General features: G+C 45.2%; 1 protein-coding gene across 10 annotated transcripts in view; it reads right to left on the reverse strand.

Annotated features, from left to right (window-relative positions):
• The window catches only part of GRIA3 (glutamate ionotropic receptor AMPA type subunit 3), a 604,867-nt gene that overhangs the window by 322,486 nt on the left and 259,989 nt on the right, over positions 1 to 22,392 (reverse strand). Inside the window, exon 1 of one of the 10 annotated variants that reach the window (XM_068251193.1) lies at positions 19,059 to 19,076. The exons of the other annotated variants lie outside the window; for them this stretch is intronic. The gene's annotated coding sequence lies outside the window, so the exon portion shown is untranslated. Of the gene's footprint in view, positions 1 to 19,058; positions 19,077 to 22,392 lie in introns of those variants that run through there. 10 annotated transcript variants of the gene reach the window in all.

Genomic DNA, 22,392 nt, shown 5'->3' on the forward strand with positions numbered 1-22,392 from the left:
TTCCTGGAGATTTCTGCAGACGCATTCGAAGCTCAGATAATTACATTTTGTTTACATAAATGTATCTAAGTGTATCTAAGTGTTGAATGTGACTCATCTCTCTGACTGAGCTGGAGGACAGCCAAAGTGTGTAACATTCAACACTTATCGGATGCGTCTGCAGAAATCTCCAGGAACTTTAAAGCCCTGTGTAACCCTTCCAATGCTGGTCTAGTAAAAAAAAAATGCTGGTTGCATATAATATACTGTAAATAATGTTTTAGAGCAAAGTTGAAATGCAGGGTTATGTTCCGCTTTAAGGGCAGAAATCACAGCCTAAAGTGCTTTAAAACATCTTGCATGTGTATACATCAATCAGGTAGTGTAATTAGTGTACTGCTTCACCCTGACAGACCAAACTCACTGTGTAACGCACCGCAAACAGCTGTTTGTGTAGTGACGCCCGTGCTGGACTGGTGCGCACCATGACAAGAGTGCAAGTGATGGCGGCTTCCAGCCCTTATGGTCGCCGGGGTAAGGTAGCTCAATGACAGAACAGTGACTGTCCAGCTGATCGAATTTGGTCTGTCCACAATGAAGCAACGATCTTATTATCTTGCGTGTGCCCCCCCTCCCCCCGAGACACTCATATAGCCGTCGGTCATTGCTTCTGTCACACTCACCATAGACGTCCCTCCCGGCATCCCCGTGCGCGTCCTGCTGTGCGCACGCGCGGGGGTTCACTGGGCCTCTTGTGCTCGCTTCCTGCCCGTCGTTGTGGTTGGTGGAATGCGCATGCGTGCAGAACGCTGCGCGCGCAGCATCTAGGGCACCGCGCATGCGCGCACCCACGTGCGCACGAACCAGCATGCGCGCGCACGCAGAGAAGTGCGCGCGCATGCGCAGAAGGGTTGCGCACGTCCTGCGCATGCGCAGGACGTTTATTTCGGCGCCAATTGTCCCTATATAAGCAGCACTGCCCTTAACTGCAGTGCTGCTCTTTCTGATCAGCTAGTGTGCCGTTCCGGTTGCTGTTGTTCCAGTTTCTGCCTTATTGATTGATCTCCTGTTGTGACCCCTGCCTGTGACCCCGACTTCTGCTTGATTGCCGCCTGCCTCGACCCTTGGCCTGTGACCCCGACTTCTGCTTGATTGCCGCCTGCCTCGACCCTTGGATTGTGACCCCGACTTCTGCTTGATTGCCGCCTGCCTCGACCCTTGGATTGTGACCCCAACTTCTGCTTGATTGCCGCCTGCCCCGACCCTTGGATTGTGAACCCGACTTCTGCTTAATCGCTGCCTGCCTCCGGACCTTCAGCTTTCCTTGGACTTCGCCCACTCCGTTAAGAGTGTCTCCTGTTCTCCTGACCACTCGCTGAGACTATCCCAGTAGTGACCTGGTAGGGCACTAGGCAGCTAAGTTCCACATCCCCCTCCTGGGGGTGTGGTCCTGCACCTCCCTCTAGGGGGTGTGGGTGAAGACCCGTGGTCACCTAGACTCCACTACTGGGGAACGTCTCTTCCTTCGTGGGAGGGTCAACAGGGACTGAAGAAAGGTCCTAACAGTAAAGAGCAGCCACAAAATGGAGGCTAATGGAGCCCGTACCCCGGTGGAGATCTTATATGAACTCGTGACGCAACTCCGTGTCTCGGTAGATGAGGTCCAGAGAGGCTACCAAGAGATCCGTGACCAGATTCGGGTGGCCATTCCCGTTGCTGAGGCCGTGGCCGTCCCTCCCGCTGTTCCAGCTCCAGTGGTCCCGCCACCAGCTGGGGAGAGAGTGGTTCCCGTGGAAGGTGCTGCTTCTCCGCCTCCCGAGCCAAGACTGCCCTTGCCTGAACGTTTCTCGGGGGACCGTTCTAAATTCCGGTGGTTCCAAAGTGCCTGCCGGCTCCACTTCTCCTTGTTACCCCGGACATATGCCAGTGAGGAGATTAAAGTCGGAGCAGTTATTTCATTGCTTCAAGGGGAACCTCAGGCCTGGGCCCTGCGTCTAGTGGAACAACAACATCCGGCCTTAGGGAGCCTCAATACCTTCTTTGAGACCATGGCAGAGATCTATGACGATCCAGGGAGGGCCGCGTCTGCCGAGAGTGCTCTCCAATCTCTCAGGCAAGGAAGAAGACCGGCGGAGGACTATGTGATGGAGTGGTGGGAGGCAGACGTCTCCTGGAATGATTCCGCTCTGAGGTTCCAGTTCCGTCAGGGGCTTTCTGATACCCTCAAGGATGAGCTGGCCAGGGTAGGACTTCCGGATTCATTGAAGGACTTGATTCATCTGTCCATTCAGATCGACAGACGGCTGAGAGAGAGACGCTCGGAGAGGTCCGGATCTGTTAGACCAGCATGGGGTGTGCCTAATCCCAGGCCTCTGTCCACTCCAACTCCTTCAGGTCCTCAGGCGGGGGATGAACCCGAGCCTATGCAAATAGGTTTGGCTCGACCGGCCATCTCACCAGAGGAGAGATTACGCAGGAGGTCGTCCAACCTTTGTATGTACTGCGGAGCCTCAGGTCACTTCCGTGTCAACTGCCCGGTCAGACCTTCGGGTGAGCCTGAGTATGTGGTGTGTACGAGTGGTACCCTTTCCCCTCCGTTTTCTTCTTCTCACGTTCCACTCACCCTCTCGTTACAGGGGCCACAAGGAAGGACCGTCCCAATTAAAGCCATCGTGGACTCGGGAGCTTGCTCGTGCTTCATGGACCTTCAGTTGGCACAGCAACTTCGACTCCCTGTACATCAAAAACGCCAACCCCTGGTCATTCAGCTAGCAGATGGATCTGCCATCAGTTTGGGTCCCATCACCACAGAAACCCTGCCACTTCTGGTCAGCATTCAGGGGGAACATCAAGAATATCTGAGTTTCGATTTGATATCTTCTCCACTGTTTCCAGTGATCCTGGGAATGCCCTGGCTCAGAACTCATAACCCTGCAATTAATTGGGTCTCTCAGGAGGTGGTCTTCAAGTCGGATCATTGCCTACGTTCCTGCTTCCCTCGAGCAGGTACCTTGTTCTGCCTGGATTCGCCTAAGAAAGATTTAATTCCAGTGGCCTATCATGATTTCCTGGACGTATTTGACAAGGCTAAGGCAGATTCTCTTCCTCCTCATCGTCCATATGACTGCCCCATTGATCTGCAACCTGGAGCTCCTATCCCGTTCGGGAGAACGTATCCTCTGTCTGAACCTGAGACTTTGATCCTGAAAGAGTACATTGAGGAAAATCTCCACAAGGGGTTTATTCGCCCGTCTACGTCCCCTGCCGGGGCCGGCATATTTTTTGTTGAAAAGAAAGACGGTTCCCTACGTCCCTGCATAGACTACCGGGAGTTGAACAAGATCACGGTCAAGAACCGCTATCCACTCCCTCTGATGCCCGATCTCTTCCTACGTCTCGGTTCCGCCTGCATCTTTTCTAAACTGGATTTGCGAGGAGCCTACAATTTAGTTAGAATCCGAGAAGGAGACGAATGGAAGACGGCCTTTCGCTCCCGCTTTGGGCACTTCGAGTATCTTGTAATGCCTTTCGGCCTGTGCAATGCTCCCGCCACCTTCCAGCACTTTGTCAACGACATTTTTAGAGACTACATTGACCACTTCATGGTGGTATACTTGGATGACATCCTTATCTTTTCCTCTTCCCAAGAGGAACACCGGACGCATGTTAAGAAGGTATTGGCCCGCCTTCGTATCCATGGACTATACGCCAAGCCGGAGAAATGTGAATTTGACAAAGTACACATACAGTTCTTGGGTCTGAAGATTTCCCCAGGAGGAGTGGAGATGGATCCTCAAAAGGTGTCGGCGATTCTGGAATGGCCAGTCCCGGTGGACCGTAGATCTGTACAACGCTTCATTGGCTTCGCCAATTTCTATAGGAAATTCATTAAAAATTTCTCACAGATTGTGGCACCTATTACCCTCCTTACCAGTACTAGCAAGGCGTTCCACTGGACATCTGAGGCTCAACGTGCCTTTGAAACCCTCAAGTCTTGCTTCACCTCAGCACCCGTATTGAAACATCCGGATCCCGCAAGAGCCTTTGTCCTGGAGGTGGATGCCTCTGAAGTTGCCATTGGGGCTATTCTTTCCCAGAGGTTCGGGCCAAAAGCCATCCTTCACCCAGTGGCCTTCTTTTCCAGGAAACTTAGTAATGCGGAGAGAAATTATGATGTGGCTGACCGCGAACTGTTGGCGATCAAAGCCGCTCTGGAGGAATGGCGCTACCTTCTGGAAGGGGCAGAACAACCTATTCTAATTCTTACGGATCATAAGAACTTGGAATACCTCCGAACTGCCAAGAGATTGAGACCACGTCAGGCTCGGTGGTCTCTCTTCTTCTCGAGGTTCAATTTCCATCTCACCTATCGATCTGGGTCTAAGAACACGAAACCCGATGCTCTGTCCCGCATGTACCATCCTGTATCATCTCCAGACCCTGTACCTGAGAACATTCTGTCTCCACAGCACTTCTTGCTCATGCAAAGTAGTCTCTTGAACGCCATTAAACAGACTTCTTCTTCATCCAACAATAGACCTCCTGAACTTCCAATGAGAGAGGGTCTATACTACTTTGAGGACAAGATCTTTGTTCCCTCTGAGGCACGTTTGCAAGTACTCCAAACTTGTCATGACGGCAAACTGGCAGGACACTTCGGGGCCACCCGCACACAAGAGCTTATCCGGAGGAGGTTCTGGTGGCCTGAATTAGCCAAAGACTGTCACTCCTATGTTTCTTCCTGTGAAATCTGTGCACGGTCCAAGACCCCTCGTTCTAAACCATGGGGACTGTTAAACCCTCTACCTGTGCCAACCCAACCCTGGAGCCATATTGCAATGGACTTTGTGGTCGAGTTACCTCCCTCTGAAGGGTTTACTACCGTCCTGGTTGTGGTAGACAGGTTCTCCAAGATGGCCCACTTCTTACCTTTTAAACAAGTTCCATCTGCTGCGGGGACCGCTCAAGTGTTTATCCAAGAGATCGTTCGGCTCCATGGGTTACCATCCGATATAGTCTCAGATCGGGGGACACAGTTTACTTCTCGGTTTTGGCAGGAACTCTGTAAGAAGTTGGGAATCCAACTTTCACTCTCTTCAGCCTATCACCCACAGTCCAACGGCCAAACCGAGAGAACAAACCAGACCCTGGAGCAGTACATCAGATGGTTCACCACCGCCTCCCAAGATGACTGGTACTCTCTGTTGGCCACAGCCGAATTTGCCTTCAATAATTCTGTTCACTCATCCACCCATCAATCTCCCTTCTTTATTAATTATAGCCTTCACCCCGCGTTCTTGCCCGACGTTGATGCTTCCTCAGCATGTCCCGGGGTGCAGGAGAGGGTCTCGGCCATTCAGGAGAACTTCAAGACTGTGCACCGGATTCTGGAACAGACACGGGACAGAGGGAAGAAGTCTGCCGATAGACTCAGGAGAGTGGCTCCATTATTATCCCCTGGAGACCTTGTCTGGTTGTCCACGACCAATCTCAAACTTCACTGCCCTTCAAGGAAACTTGCACCCAAGTTTGTGGGACCCTTCCCTGTGCTACATCAAATCAACCCAGTGGCATACAAACTGTCTCTCCCCTCCTCTCTCCGGGTGCACCCTGTTTTTCATATTTCTTGTCTCAAGAAGGTGGTGAAGAATGTATTCCCAGGCCGCACACCTGACCACCCTCAACCAATTATTATCGAAGGGTCTGAAGAATTTGAGGTGGAAAAGATTCTTGACAGCAGAAGATTAAGGAACTCCCTTCAATATCTGATCAAGTGGAAGGGGTTCGGGGTTGAAGAGAATTCCTGGGAGCCTGCTGGTCATGTACGTGCGCCCTTATTGATTAGACGCTTTCATCAAAGGTACCCTGAAAAACCAGGACCTAGGGGCACCCAGAGGTTGCCCATAGGGAGGGGGCAATGTCACACTCACCATAGACGTCCCTCCCGGCATCCCCGTGCGCGTCCTGCTGTGCGCACGCGCGGGGGTTCACTGGGCCTCTTGTGCTCGCTTCCTGCCCGTCGTTGTGGTTGGTGGAATGCGCATGCGCGCAGAACGCTGCGCGCGCAGCATCTAGGGCACCGCGCATGCGCGCACCCACGTGCGCGCGAACCAGCGTGCGCGCGCACGCAGAGAAGTGCGCGCGCATGCGCAGAAGGGTTGCGCACGTCCTGCGCATGCGCAGGACGTTTATTTCGGCGCCAATTGTCCCTATATAAGCAGCACTGCCCTTGACTGCAGTGCTGCTCTTTCTGATCAGCTAGTGTGCCGTTCCGGTTGCTGTTGTTCCAGTTTCTGCCTTATTGATTGATCTCCTGTTGTGACCCCTGCCTGTGACCCCGACTTCTGCTTGATTGCCGCCTGCCTCGACCCTTGGCCTGTGACCCCGACTTCTGCTTGATTGCCGCCTGCCTCGACCCTTGGATTGTGACCCCGACTTCTGCTTAATTGCCGCCTGCCTCGACCCTTGGATTGTGACCCCAACTTCTGCTTGATTGCCGCCTGCCTCGACCCTTGGATTGTGACCCCGACTTCTGCTTAATCGCTGCCTGCCTCCGGACCTTCAGCTTTCCTTGGACTTCGCCCACTCCGTTAGGAGTGTCTCCTGTTCTCCTGACCACTCGCTGAGACTATCCCAGTAGTGACCTGGTAGGGCACTAGGCAGATAAGTTCCACATCCCCCTCCTGGGGGTGTGGTCCTGCACCTCCCTCTAGGGGGTGTGGGTGAAGACCCGTGGTCACCTAGACTCCACTACTGGGGAACGTCTCTTCCTTCGTGGGAGGGTCAACAGGGACTGAAGAAAGGTCCTAACAGCTTCATTATGATACGCAAGCCCCTTCACCGCGGAAAGGTAAAGATCACGAAGGGGAATTGACACATGTACATGCCTTTTGTTTTGTTGTTGCAGCTGCAGTGCAACCAGAAAAATTAGGCAGGCATGTACACGCACCAGAAAAATTATTATAGCGGCCGCTGCTAACAGCGGCCTTAAAAATTCAGGAATCCGCCTGGAGTCCTGGACCCTGTTGGTTGTGGCGGAGAAGGCAGCCAAGCGGCCTGCAGGCAGAGATGCTGTGTGGGGAAAGACTTAGTCTTGAGGCAGGCAGTCACATGGCGTGCAGGTAGAGATGCTGTGTGTGAGGACTGACTTAGTCTTCGCTCTTCGGGCAGGCCTGACCATACTTTGCAGACCAGGTGGTCAGATGGACCCTTGACCCAACGCTGTGTGCCAGAGATGACACCACTTACCTTTCCACATCACAGTACAGTTTGGGTATCACCTTTTTTGAGAAATAATTGCGGCCTGGTATCTTCCACTGCATTGTGTGGCTTTGCTTTTGTGTGCTGCTTTTCCTCAGTTGGTCATCCCATTGCAGTTTGTGCTTTGTCATCATGTGCCTTCATAAGGAAGTTGTCCCTATGCGGGTTTTTGTCTTTCCACGGCTCAATATTTGGTGGCAGAGAGTACAGATGGCATTGCTCTCATCTGAAGCAGACACACGCAAAAATTTCCACACAGCTGAGCCCTGGGCTGATGGCACTTTGGTGGTGGCGGCCGACTGAGTGTTATGTAAGGTGCCAGAATTAGAGCAGGAGGAGGAAAATATGGCACGGTTCCGTGCAGAAGCTGAGGAAGATGAGGTGTTCTGTGTTAAATAGTGAACTACGTCCTTACAATCTTGGGGGTTGATGGCACGCGCCTTCTGAACACTGTACTTTGGTCCAGGGCCGCACCAAATCACGGCAGCACGACCTCGAACAGCGGGTGGCCTGCCTCTGCTTGGTTTGCCCATATTGGGGGGGATGAAGTGAAAGGTATGCACTGACTTGACTAATACAATGTGCAGTCAGCCAGGTGCAGTGAACAGGTATGCAGTGACTGGTATAAATACAATGTGCAGCTGTCACACACACAGGTGCCGTGAACAGTTGCAGCGACTGGCTGGTATATATAATAAGTATCAGCAAGAAGGAGCAACCTAACAATCCTAACACAAGAGCCTAACTAAGCTTTCCCTATGTCAGCAGGTTCTCTCCCTTCTCTAATTACTGCAGCCACACGAGTGAGTGAAAAGGCTGATGCTGCCTATGTTTTATAAAGGGGGGGGGGGCTCCAGGAGGGAGTGTAGCCTGATTGGCTACCCTGTGTCTGCTGACTGTGATCAAAGTTGACCCTAATGATGTAGTATAGGGGGCCGGTCGAACTTGCATATAGTTCGAGGTTCACTGCGAGCGCGAACCACCGAAGTTTGCGCGAATAAGTTCACGGTCAAACAATTCGGCCATCTCTACTCTTAGGTACTGAAGGCGGTGGTTGGCTCTTGTCCTTAAAGGAACACTATCAAACCAAGTGTTCTAAAATGACAATGTACAAATAATGTCTAAATAGCAGTGTGAAAATTTCCCTACTTTTCATGTTAAATATCAGATGCAAAAGCTGTAATAATTGAATGTAGATCTTAGCTCAGTTGGAATGTTTCATTTGCAAAGGTGAGTCTGCTTCAATATTAAAATGTTCTTTGTAAGCCAGACTGCAGAGTTATTTGAAAAGCCTTTCACACACTATTACAAACAAGATACGTTTCTCCTCTGCTCTCCATGCAAACAGCTCAGTCAGAGACACAGGCAGCTGCCTGCAGCTAGTGAGAGCTTTCTCACACACAGGGTTAACAGATGTAGTGTGAGGGAATCCCCCCTCCCCTCATGATTTAGTCCGTCAGATCTGGCATCAGTGAAGTGTGAAGGGAATTTGATAACGGTAAACTAACAGATAAACACTTCCCAAACTATTCCTATCTCAACAGGAAAAAGTTGATTAATTGATTAATTGATAATGTTCCTTTAATGTTCCTTTAACATTGGACCAGGGTATTTTGTAAAAAAAGGAGGTGGAGGAATCTCAGCTCCCCTTTTGCACACTAGCCCTTATAGTATAAAACCTTGCGGGATGGTATTGCTCTGGAAGCATAGTCCCCATGTTCATGTGCATTCAGTCATTAAAGTCATTGGGAATCTATAAAAAAAAAATAATCAGTCAGATACTTAGGAAAGGGAAGGCTCTGGGTTCTATAGAGCCTTCCCGCTCCTCTCTCGGTCCCTGTTCCATTGCTGGCTTCACAGCAGTATTCAATCAATTTGGTAAAATACTGCTCTCTCCACCGCCAAAGTGAGGCTTCGGAAATCTTCAGGAGCCCGTGTGCCCCTGAAGACAGGCCGTTCCATACTGCACACGTACGAGCACCCTTTCTCGCGCATTCGAGCATGCACAGTATGGAGCTGCCTGTCTTCAAGAGGACTCAGCTCCTGAAGACTTCCAAAGTCCGCCGTGGCGTGGGATTCAGAAGGAGGAGCTGCCGCTGCAATGAGGGGGCTGAGAGAGGAGCAGGAAGGCTGTTTAGCAGAGTTCCCCAACCCTATCCTTAAAGAGACTCCGTAACAAAAATTGCATCCTGTTTTTTATCATCCTACAAGTTTAAAAAGCTATTCTAATGTGTTCTGGCTTACTGCAGCACTTTATACTATCACTTTCTCTGTAATAAATCAATGTATCATTCCCCTGTCAGACTTGTCAGCCTGTGTCTGGAAGGCTGCCAAGTTCTTCAGTGTTGTGGTTCTGCTATGAACTCCTCCTTCCAGGCCCATCTCTGCACACTGCCTGTGTGTTATTTAGGATTAGAGCAGCTTCTCTCTTCTCTCTTATCTTTTACAAGCTGGATAAATCGTCCTCTGAGCTGGCTGGGCTTTCACATACTGAAGAATTACAGACAAGGGCAAAGCTGTTTGCAGGAAGAAACAAGCAGCCTGAAACTTCAGTGCATGAGAACAGGGGGAAAGAAACACACAAATGATTCAAAAGGAATGCTGTATACAGCCTGCTTGTGTATGGATGTATTTTCTATGTGTGGACATACTGTACATTAAGCTACTTCCTGTTTTGGTGGCCATTTTGTTTGTTTATAAACAAACTTTTTAAAACTGTTTTTAACCACTTTTAATGCGGCGAGGAGCGGCGAAATTGTGTCAGAGGGTAATAGGAGATGTCCCCTAACGCACTGGTATGTTTACTTTTGTGCGATTTTAACAATACAGATTCTCTTTAAGGCCCACCAACAGTACATGTTTTGCAGAAAACCACAAACATACACAGGTGGGGTAATTAGTGTCCCTGCAGAGCTGATTAACTACCTCTTTGGATTTCCATAAAACATGCACTGTTGGTGGACCTTGAGGACAGGGTTAGGGAACACTGCTCTATAGGACCCAGAGCCTTCCCTCTCCTTAGGCAAATATCAAACTGATTTTTTTTTAAAGATTCCCATTGATTTTAAAATAGGGTACATACTATGTTAATGTTGAGAAAGACTGCTTCTATAGGACTAGAGCTGCAGCCACTAAGACACACTCTATAGGCAGTAGTAGTGTTAGGGAGTCTTGCCCAAGGGCTCCTACTGAGTAGGTGCTAGCTTACTGAACAGGAAGAGCTGATATTTGAACCCAGGTCTCCTATGTAAGAGGCAGAGCCCTTAACTAGTACACTATTCAGCCACATTTAACTTAATACATTCATTGCAAAAATATTACAAAGGAGGGATGAGCCCCTGCAGAACAAATATAAAAAGAACCAATGTTATTTTATTTTTCAAACATCCACTTATACATTGATAATCTGTCTCATAGTGACCCCAGAACTCCCAAACTTACACTGTATTGATCTAAGCTTAGTTCAGATTTTAACTATAGCCACCATGCCCTGCAATACAATATACACACATACAAAAATACAACCACATGAACTTCTCAGTAAATGTCTATTCTCTTTGACCCCCTTCAATAACTATATGGAACCTTTCTACAGAAGCTGCCAGATATCCAGAGTTGACTTTCACCAGTCACGTGGGACAGACAGCCCAGAAGCAGTACACAAAACTATCCCTGAACTCAGAAGCAATATACAAAACTATCCCTGAACTCAGTTGTTTAAGCAGTTATGTGTTACATGCCGATACCCATCATGCAACAGTTTAATGTCAGTCCATAGCCTGTACCCAAAATTATTCTTGTCGTTGTTAATAATAGGTCTGAGATACCCAGGAATTAATGGTTACAGCTTTCTGTCAAATACAACAGGCTTCAGTGCAATCCAGGCATAAATTAGTCAAAATAAAGTAGTAATAAAGAAAAAAAATCTGGTCTTGAAATCTCTAAATATGAAATAGATGGAGAGAGTTTGTGGCAGCCGTACACACAAAAGCCATTAAGTGCTTTTATAGCACTGCAATGTAAAGCTCTGAGTGGATATATAAATTGTCAGTTGAAGAAATACTGACAGCCTCGGGCTATAATAATGTACAGAATGCCTTTCAAAGAGGCACAGAAAGGTAATTTTTATTCTTTCCCGAATGCTGTTTTATTGTAAATAGGGTGCGAGATCACGTGGATACACAATACGTCTCTATTCCGGAGATGCAACAATATGTCGAGCAGCAGCTTTGCTTTCAATTCTGAGCTTTACACACACAGTAATTAATTAATTATTGGAGCATTTATCAGACTTCTGCTTTTTTTTTTTTTGACGTATGGGTTTATTTCCAAAAGGGTAAGTCTTGGATTTGCCGGCATTCATTCTAGAGTCATTGCTGAAAATTCCCCTATTTAAAAATCAGCTTTGGCATCATCATTTGTGAACGCAACCCTTCAAAAAATATTCATCACCAGGTTTTCATTAAGATTTGTTCTTCAATCATTGTTAAGTGCTAGTTTCAGTAGCATCGGTTGTGTTTTCCAAAGGGCCAAATGTTACTTTTAGCACCAAGAATTATAGCGGTCCACAGGCAAGGCAAAAACTTAAAATTCCAGCACAATTCTTCAAAAACATCTGTTATGTTGACATGCCATTTAGGTTATGGGTGTTTAGTAAAGAACACTTTAAAGAGAATCTGTACTCTGAAATTCTTACAATAAAAAGCATACCATTCTATTCATTATGTGCTCCTGGTCCCCTCTGTGCTGTTTCTGCCATTCTCTGCTGCAAACCTGGCTTGTAATTGCCAGTTTTAGGCAGTGTTTACAAACAAACTAACCAGCTTCTAATAGGCTCAGCTAAGCAGAGTGTGTTAGTCACACAGAGCCTGCAGGGGGTGTGTACAGCTTCTAGCTAATCACAAGCAGCCCTGCACATTCCAGTCTGACTGCCTCAGCCTGACTGTGCCGACTATAGAGAGAAGATTAGATCATATAACAGAGATAACACAGCTACTGTGCAATTAGGAAAAGCTGCAGTAAGCCAGACCACATTAGAAAAGGCATAGGAACTTATAGCATAGAAGAAATAAAGATAAACAATTTGTTACAGAGTCTCTTTAATGCATCATGTAAAAATGAAGTGAAAATATGGCTACACAAAGAACAGCATTATCTTCATGGTGATTGTTGTCACATACATCCTGATTTAAAGAGAAACCATAACCAATAATTGAACATCATCCCAATCAGTAGCTGATACCCCCTTTCCCATGAGAAATATTTTCCTTTTCACAAACGGATCATCAGGGGGTTTTGTATGGCTGTTATTGTGGTGAAACCCCTCCAACAGTGTGATACCAGGACTATGGTTCTGACATCACACTGCAGGAGCCTTGTTGCATTGTGGGAAATAACAGCTGTTTACAACTGCCAAGAAAGCAAGCAGCATCTCCTTCCACTGACATTACCTGCTAGCAGTAAAAACGTCACACGGCTGTCCCCAGTACAGCGCTGTTGCCGATCGCAGTGCTGTACTGTGTAAATAGACGGCGATCACGCCGCCTAACAGTCTTCGCCGCTTGGAGACTGAAGAGGGGGTGGAGCTCCACCCCCGAGAAGGAGATGCGCGCGCACCCTGCGCGCGATCTTCTTCAGTAGCCGAGTCCAGGACCTGACGCCAATTGGCGTTAGGCTGTCCTGGGGCTGCTGCCGCGGTGACGCCCATTGGCGTGAGGCAGTCTTAAAGTAGTTAAGGAGGTCGGGAACAGAGAATGGGAGGGACCCCAAAGACAACGTGAAGCTAAAACAATGTCTCCAGCAGGTAATCTAGTCCACAGGGTTAATTCACAATGTATTTTTTCCCTCCAGGGGTACATTTGGCCTTCCATGTGAAAGACGCCTTATGAAGGTCTAAGAGCAGTAGTATGTGTAATCCAGTAAACCTAAACTGAGTTATTTTAAAGATGTTTGGCTGTCAGGCAGCAAATGTTTGCAACCCTCACATGAGTCATATCAGAGGTTGTACAACTGCAATAGTTTATATTCACCTGCAGTAGAAACTTGCTATACCAAATCCAGGACCAGGACCACCTGGAGATATTATAAAAACTTTGCAGTCCAACTGCTACACAATCTTCACTGCAATGTGATATGACATGTGAGGGTGGTGAACATTTTCTACCTAATAGGAGACACTTCTTTAAACATTCAGTGTATGTTTGTTGGATCACACAGACATTTCAACTTGTGTAAACCAAGTCCATAATGCCCGCAGCTAAGTCTCAGAGGCAGAGCTGGGACAAGGTCCTCCAGCACCCAAGGCTGAGACACCAAAGTGCGCCCCTCCATCCCTCCCACCCCAGCCGTCACACACTGATTGCTATTAGACTAAGAGGCACCCAGGGCACCCAAAAACCTTAATATCTAGTTATCTGGCTTGCAGTCATTGCCATGTATTTCCTTTTCTTATTTCTCTCTGCTTCAAACACAATAGGGGAATGATAGCTGAGTGAGTTATGCGCCCCCTCCTACACTGCGCCCTGAGGCTGGAGCCTTTTTTTGCCTCTGCCTAGGCCCGATCCTGCTCAGAAGATCCTTCCTTCCTAAGGAAGAAAATGGATCTTGGAATCTAAGCCGTGGGAAGGCAGGGTTATGCTAGGTCATCTATTGCCAAAAAATGGGGCTGCTGGACTCAGTGGGTACACTTAGTGAGTGTAGTCATGTGGACATGAGGAAAATAGGCTTGGATTGCAAATGGATTAATAAAAGGCAAATGAATGTAGACCCAAAGAGAAGATAATTTGTAGCAAATAAGTAACCATTTTTTATCATATCATAAAAATTGCTCGCTTCACCATCAATGTCCCATTTTGAAACTAAATTTGCTTTCTGAACAATGGATTTAAGTGCATTACTGCACATTATTAACCACTTTACCCCCGCGCGTACGTATTTCTCCGCCCCTTCTTCCATCCTTTAACAACCAGGGACGGAGAAACACGTACTTTCCGCGTTCCCGACGCTGCCCGCGCTCCTGCTCGTAAACACGCCGCCCGCCGCTAGTAAACACGCCGCCGCCCGCTCGCCCAGAGATCAATGAACGGGAAAATCCATTCCCGTTCGTTGATCTAAGCCCCGCAATGATCAGCTGCTCTCCTATGGGCAGCGCGATCATTGTGAGAAAAAACTCACGTGTCCAGCCTCCTTATACTTCCTCCAAGCTTCCGGAAGGAAGCTTGGAGGTCGCATTAAAACAAAAAGTTACTGTGGCCATCTTGTGGCCAAATAGTAAACTACACCCTACACATTTTTCACATACAAATAAATGACTTTTACACATAAAATTAACTCATTACCTCCCACACTCCCCATTTTTTTTTTTTGTAATTAAAAAAAAATTAAAAAAATTTACAATTAAAAAAAATACATAAATAGTTACCTTAGGGACTGAACTTTTTAAATATTTATGTCAAGAGGGTATAACACTGTTACTTTATAAACTATGGGCTTGTAATTAGGGATGGACGCAAAAATGAAAAAAATGCACCTTTATTTCCAAATAAAATATTGGCGCCAAACATTGTGATAGGGACATAATTTAAATGGTTTTATAACCGGGACAAAAGGGCAAATACGTTTCATGGGTTTTAATTACAGTAGCATGCATTATTTAAAAACTATAATGGCCGAAAACTGAAAAATAATTATTTTTTTCCCCACATTTTTCCTATTTTCCCATTAAAACACATTTAGAAAAAAATAATTCTTGGCATAATGTCCCACCTAAAGAAAGCCTAATTGGTGGCGGAAAAAACAAGATATAGTTCATTTCATTGCGATAAGTAATGATAAAGTTATAGACGAATGAATGGAAGGAGCGCTGAAAGGTGAAAATTGCTCTGGTGCTCAGGGGGTAAAACCCCTCAGTGGTGAAGTGGTTAAATAATAATTTATTTGGGGATGCTTAAAATGGTATTTTATAGGGTTGTTCATAAAATATCAGCTAGCTTCCCACTCATTGCTAAAGGCTACTTCAATTTCCTTTTTTCTCCCCATATACAATCTTTATATAATCAGTCGTGATTGTTCAGCCTCCACAGTGTTTCATACACAGTCTTTATGTATAAAGATTGGGCTATTTTAGTTACTGATTACCATAAATGAGCTCCTAAACACTTCCATGCTTGTCCTTCCATCTTTCTTTGTACTTGCCTTACCTTTCGCATATTTTTCAAAAGGGTTTGTATTATAAGACTTATATAAACACTGCAGAGAGCGACTGTCAGAATAACTGAGAGTGACTGAGAATGCAAGCAAAACTGGAGCAAACCTGCAATAACTTCTAAATGAAACAAACATTCTAATCAGTTTGAGCTGCTGCTTCATTGCCTAGTGAAGAGCTGGGCATTTCCTTTCTAGATTTCCCACACAGTGCACCGCATACACACTTTCAATAAATGTTACCGGGAAAGATTGTATGATCATTTCTGGGAACATGCTAGGGTCTATCCAATCTGCTCTCCCTGTTGTTCTCAAGTGAGAGGATGACTACTATTAAATTGTTTTTCAGTCAAAAGTTCATCAAATATTTACTAACACCTGCACAAATCTTCCCTCCAGTGCAAAAAGTCTTAATATATGTAACTACCACAACCACGCAAAGGACTAACCAAATTCCCACTACATGACAGTTATAAGATCTGAGCATCCTCTGGCTTATGGAAAACCACTTCTAGATTCCCACTGCAACTCCTTGTCACAAATCTACCCCTCATTATTGTATACCAATAAAACATATTCACCCCAGTAAATTCTGTTTCAGCATAGCATTTATTAAAAAGCCAAACACATCTAAAATATATAAATCATAAAATTAATCACACACTGAGTTCAATTACAGAGAGTATCATAGTTCATTGTACTGATGATGGCCATAAAATCTGAAACACTTGTATTGAAGTAGGACTAGAGGGTTTTGTACATTTTAAACTGTGTGTGCTGTAAGCAGGGCAGAAATGAGGCAGAGGCTGTAGAGCACAGGTGCCCACACTTTTTCACCTTGTGAGTTACTTTAAAAAATTAGCAAGTCAAAATGATCTACCTATGTACAATTTTAAGAGCACATTTGTATATACAGAATGGAAACTGTAGTGGGGTCGAGATCTACCTAATGGGCACCCCTGCTGTAGAGGCATTAGCCCCTGGGTGCAGTGCCTTGATGGCACAATCCTCTCCACTCCTGCTCTCTCCATCGGCCCGTTCCCATGTCCCTAAGTAGTGGCAGTGGTGGCACAGTCAATGAGGAGTCTGGCTGCAGCCGAGTAATTGGAACCCTACACCTGGCCAGCGTCCAATCTCTTTCCCTGAGTAGCCGAGGGAGCAGGCGCCTTTGAGGGACAGCTTGTGTTGATTGTGGTCCAGCACGCGAGTACACTGATCTGTCAGCAGGAGATCATGCAACAGTCAGAGACTGTGCTTGAGCAGTGAACCGAAACCCTTGTTCTTCCCAGAATACCAGGGCAGGTAATATCTGAACTTCACAGATAACTTGAAACGGGGAGGTCTGTGTCAAGAATAGTGACTGGATTACTTTATTTCTTTTTGAATGCCTTAGGACCCACTGTGAGCAGCGCTGGCGCTTGCTAAAGTGCAAGGCCTGTGTGCAGCATTTTTGGCTGCGTTTTGCAGCACAATTTTAGCTGAGTTTGCAAGTGCTGTACCTGCACTTGTAAAGCTCTTATGATTTGCATTTTTTTTTCATGTGCTTTGGTTAAAGTTCTATCTATAAGACAAGGGTCTCTCCATGTCTGTGTGCACCAGCTTCCAGAGCATAGCCCGGCCCCCTGCACAAAAGCTCATTGTGCTTCTCTATAAATAGAGAAGAGCACAAAAGTTTGTTGGCGCTTCTCTACAAAATGGCCTTATGTGAAAGGGGTGGGGCTACCGAATTGGAAGCTTGTGCACACTGTGAGACCCCGCAGGTGGATACAACCTTATTCAAAACACCATTGCAGCTCACAAAATTGCTGTAAAATTGCTTTTGAACAGCAGTTTGAAAAGCGATTTTGCTACATTCCTTTACTTTGCATGAGAGTGCAATTGCTCCAAAAATACTGCAGGGTCTGTGATTATGATTTGGCTAAATCACAATCGCGGGTGTGGGTTCACCTGCATTCTCTTTTATCAGCAAAGCAGTTTCTGGGATCGCTGTTGATTGTAGAAATTGCTCAAGTGAGTCCCAGGCCTAAAGGCCTGTCCACACTCATGAGTTCTTAAAAACAAATCTCACATCGGACTGGATCGAACCAGAGGCTGGAGAGGGGCGCATTTTAGAGTCTTTGCCTCTGTTGCTGGAGAACCTTTTCCCAGGAACTTGCTATAAGCCCTGACTTTTAATCTAGAAGTGAAATTGTGTACAGGAATACAAGAGAATATCTGCATGCATTCACATTACACAAGATTTACTGCATGAGTTTGAATTTGATGCCATTATGTGAATTCTGTGTACGGTATTAGGCTCTTTATTTTCTGCAGATCACACTGTTTGGGTAAACATTGGGTTACATTCTGCCTTTCTGCATTTCATTTTTGTGGTTGCTTTTGCACTGCTTCACCTTTCTAAGGAATAGGATACAACATGCATGTTGCATCTATAATATGGACCTATAGAATACCTGATTGATGGTGTTTTCTTTCAGTGAAGTAATATTGGTAGAGCGCAAGCAATGTCTTTTATAGCTATAATCTAGAATGCTTATCCACTAGATACCCTCCAAAGCTAGGACAAAATAAATGAACATCCCCTTATGGTAGGGCAGCTTTCAAGCCCAATTCCTGATTTTAAACTTATGATTTTTAAGGTTTCAGTATTGAGAATAGGTTTAATCTTTCTTTCTTATCCTATGTGTATTCCCACTGAAATCATTTTCCTATCCCTGGGTCTTCCATAGAGTTTCAGGGCATTTATGTACCCTCTGATGGTGGCAGGGACAGTACAAAAAGGGAAGCAATAATCTGTAATAGACTTTTAACTCTTCCTTACAGAGCAAATGTTTAATGTGTTGCTGTCTCTGTTTCTTGAGAGGACCGTTTTCTGTCAACAATGGAAGAAATGGCAATTCTCTCAGGCCGATGCATGAACTAAGTTTGGCAGTGGCCAGGTTTTGCAGGACAGAACTGGCAAATGTGCAGAGATTAGGTGGACAACTTACTTAGTTTTGGTAAACTACATCTGTAAGAGATCTGAGGAGTGTACAGTAAGATAGATAAGTGGCCAGCACTGTTGTCTCGCAACACTAGAGTCCTAGATTTCATTCTTGACAAGGTGATCCATGAGCATGGAGTTTATATGCTCTTCTGCTGTTTGAGTTGCTCCCTAGTATTCCGGCTTCCTCCCCACATCACAAATATACTGGTTTGGCTTTAACTGAGATAGAAGCATTAGACTCAGGAGCATAATTACAGGAAAGTAGCCCCTGCAAAGACGGGGGTCCTAGAGCTGTAAGGGGACCCCAACTACGACTTCATCCCCTCTGATAAAAGGGTGCATCATTCAGATCAGGTGTCTTCAGGTGTTGTTGTGGCTACACTTGCTATGGGTGTGAAGATTACAAAGCCCACATTTGTTTTATGACCCCCAGGCTGAGAGAGTCACCAAGAAGAAACATGGGAAAGGGTGTAAACATTGGGGGGCCACATAAAGGTTTTGCCTGAGGGCCCAATGATTTGTAGTCACGCCCCTGATTAGACTGTGAGAATCTCTGAGAGGCAGAGATAATTTGTACTCTGTAAAGCACTGCAAAATTTGTTGGAACTATATAAATGCTGGGAATACTCACACCATTACTAACAAGTGGATGATTTGTTTCACTTTCATCTGGTTGAACCTAAGAGGGTGATTTTCAGATGATTAATATATGTTTTAATTATGTTTTTCAGAATCCTAGTACACGCCTCATCAATTTACAGAGTGCAACGGACCATTAACATATTATATGCAGCGCACACACACATGCTCTCATTACACTATGGATTTATTTACATGAAAACTGACAAAACAGTTGTGCTTGTGCTCTATGAAATTCTAGAAAACTAAACTTAACCATAAACCCGCATGTTAGAAACTTCTTGAGGGCCCTTTTCCACCAGCGCAAACTGGTTTGCGCTGGCTGAATCGCAAAAACGCAAACCGCTAGCGATTTTACAATCGCTACGGTTTGCTTTTTAACATAGGAATCGCGGTAGGTCATTTCCACTACCGCGATTCGTTTTTGCCGGGAACGCGAACGCGCGACGGTGCGATATTTGCCGCGATTTTGCTATGCAGTGCATAGCATAGCAAAATCGCGGCCGCGAACGTCGGGGAATCGCCAGTAATTGCGATTCAGCAATCGCTAGCGTTCAGCGTGAACGCTAGCGATTGCTAGTGGAAAAGGGCTCTGAGGACCGCATCATGCTGATGGGCGTGAACGGGGGGGCAGCCTTAGGACAGCCTGACGCCGATTGGCGTAAGGTCCTGTGGGCGTGTTTTTTTTTTTTTGCTGGTGCGCTGATGTGCCTGCATCTCCATTTGAATGATGGAGCTCAGTGGCCAAGTGAAATTAATAATAAAAAAGCACTTATTTATTGCACTTATTTATTTTAAAAATAAATAAAAATATTTATAAAACAAAACAAACATCCTGGGAGCAATCAGAGCCCACCAACAGAAAGCTCTGTAGGAGGGCAGAAAAGGGGGGGGGGAGGGGAAATCCCTTGTGTGCTGAGCTATGTGGCCTTGCAGCGAGGCCTTAAAGCTGCAGTGGCCCAATTTGTGAAACATGGCTTGGTCTTTAGGGGGGTTTAAGCCCATGGTCCTTAAGTGGTTAAGTCTTTAAAAGCTCCACTTACTTCAATCAAATGAAAAAGGCTTAATTCACTGTTGACAAAGTTCCAAGTCTAATGTTTTTTTCGGTCTACTGTGTTGATTTTCCCATTGTACAACTGATTAAAAATCAACATTTCTGTAATTAATAAGGCAGCTAAGAAAAGAAAGGAATTTGGCATGGATGGTTCATATCTTAGAAGATGCAGCAGGAATTATTTTTGTCTGTGTTCGATGATTAACAAATCAGTTAAGCCTTGAGTGATGACACTTTCTTCAAACGGGAAATAATGGGACCTAATTAAAATCTCCTGTATTATTAGGGGAAATAATTCTGAGTGTGTTTGAAGTTTTATGCTTCAGAATTAAATATTCACTTTTTATGTAAGGATATCATATATCAGTATTATATTGTGTCTGTGTGATTGTCTCTCACCCATGTGTGCAGGAAAAGGCAACGTATTAGCAGTGCGCTAGGTAATGAACTTCTAAGCCAGTGGGACAGATAGGAATTCCTAACATAGTTGTGGTTATAGTGCTGTAAGTGACAGATAATGATGGACAATGTAGTAGCCGCAAACTGATCTATCTCTGTCAGTGTCTCAATTGGTTCCCTGTAGGTAATTTTGCCTTCTTTTTAGTAATGCTTCTAAAGTATATATAATCTTCTTTAAAGTGACACTGAAGCCCCCCCCCCCCCCCCAAAAAAAAAAAAAAAAACTTCTGATATAATGAGTTGTATGCATAGTAGGGATAATTCATAGAACATGAGTAGCAAAGAAAACAGTCTCACATTTTATTTTTAGTTATATACCTTTTTTACAGCATTGCATCATTCCTAATATTTGCAGTTTACAAACGACACTCTATATTTGAAAACTTCCCTACAGTAAAACCTTTAACAAACAGAAAACAGTGAGACACAGGTTGAGATAAGTGCTTCAGAAAACAGCAGTGTAGATGACCAAGCTTGGTTGGAGAGCTCAGACAAGCTCTTTTGCATAGATAACAAGTGAAGTTCCTTATCTCTTCCTGCACTGGGAAACAATATGAGACTCCTATCTGTGCTGCTAATGTTTTATTTCTTAGCTGTACTACAAATACAATTCATTATATCATAAGTTTATTTTCTTTTCAGATTACCTTTAATAAGATGACAAAATCAGAAGTCACATTTTATAGTTCTGGCTGCAGTTAAATTATCAATATACTGACAATTTTGACATTCTACTGCTACTACTATAGTAATTAGTGTAATAGCATTATAATCAAGCCCTTAATTTACTTTGGTCCTTATGCAGTCCACTTTTTCTCTTACGTTTTCACCTAGGAGATATTTTTTTCATATTCTGTTTAAAATAATGTTTCAATACTCTACAATAGTAAAAGTACCAAAAAGTAGGTAAAAAAGTACTGTCAAAATTATTCTGAGTATTGTATTGCTTGCTGGTGGCTTAAAAGGTAGTTTGTTGATAAGCCAGGGGTGGAACTAGAAGGGAGCAGTCCCTGTGATTGCAGGGGGCCAAGAGCTGTGTGGGGCCAAAATTACTAACCTTCCCTTCCTCCAATACAGGGGACTATACTTCAGATAGGTTTTTTTGTGGATTCACTTGTTATGGGTGTGAAGCAGTGATGAGCAAAAATGACGATATTCTTTTCACGTTATTTTTACGAAAATAAGTAAAATTTTCTTTTTCACAAGCAAGAATACACTCAAATAATTTAGAATTTTTTAAAAAAAAAAAAAGGAAAAATTTAGTTTAGCGGGTTTTTTTTGCTTTGATTTTTGGCTTTCTGTAAGGTCTAATGTGGGGAGAGAAGACTTTGCTTACTATAAACTTTCATGTTTTAACGCAAAGCACATTTTGAATATGGCAGTTATTTTTGAAAATTGCTATTTTGGTCAAAAATATGGCACTTGTCTTTTAACCTTTCCAGGACCGCTCCACTGCAATTGGCGTAAGGTCCTGTGGGCGTGTTTTGCAGGAGATCGCGCCGATGCACGGGAATCTCCGCTTGAAGCTCTGCTCTGTCATCAGTCTCCCAGCGGAGATTGCCGCTAGGAGACTGTTAATTGTACAGCGTTGTGATCTACAGCAGCACTATACTTGGGAGACAGGAGTGATAGGCTGTCATAGGCTGATTCCTATGACAGCTTATCACGGTGATTGGCTGGCGGTGGGAGGGAGGGATACCATAATTATAATAAAAATAGGCAGATTTATTGAAAAAATAAACAAAAAAAATATTTACAATAAAATAAACAAACATTGGGGGAGCAAAAAGACCCCACCACCAGAGAGCTCTAT

The sequence above is a fragment of the Hyperolius riggenbachi genome, chromosome 8 (genome assembly GCF_040937935.1).
Source record: "Hyperolius riggenbachi isolate aHypRig1 chromosome 8, aHypRig1.pri, whole genome shotgun sequence".
Taxonomy (NCBI): Eukaryota; Metazoa; Chordata; class Amphibia; order Anura; family Hyperoliidae; genus Hyperolius; species Hyperolius riggenbachi.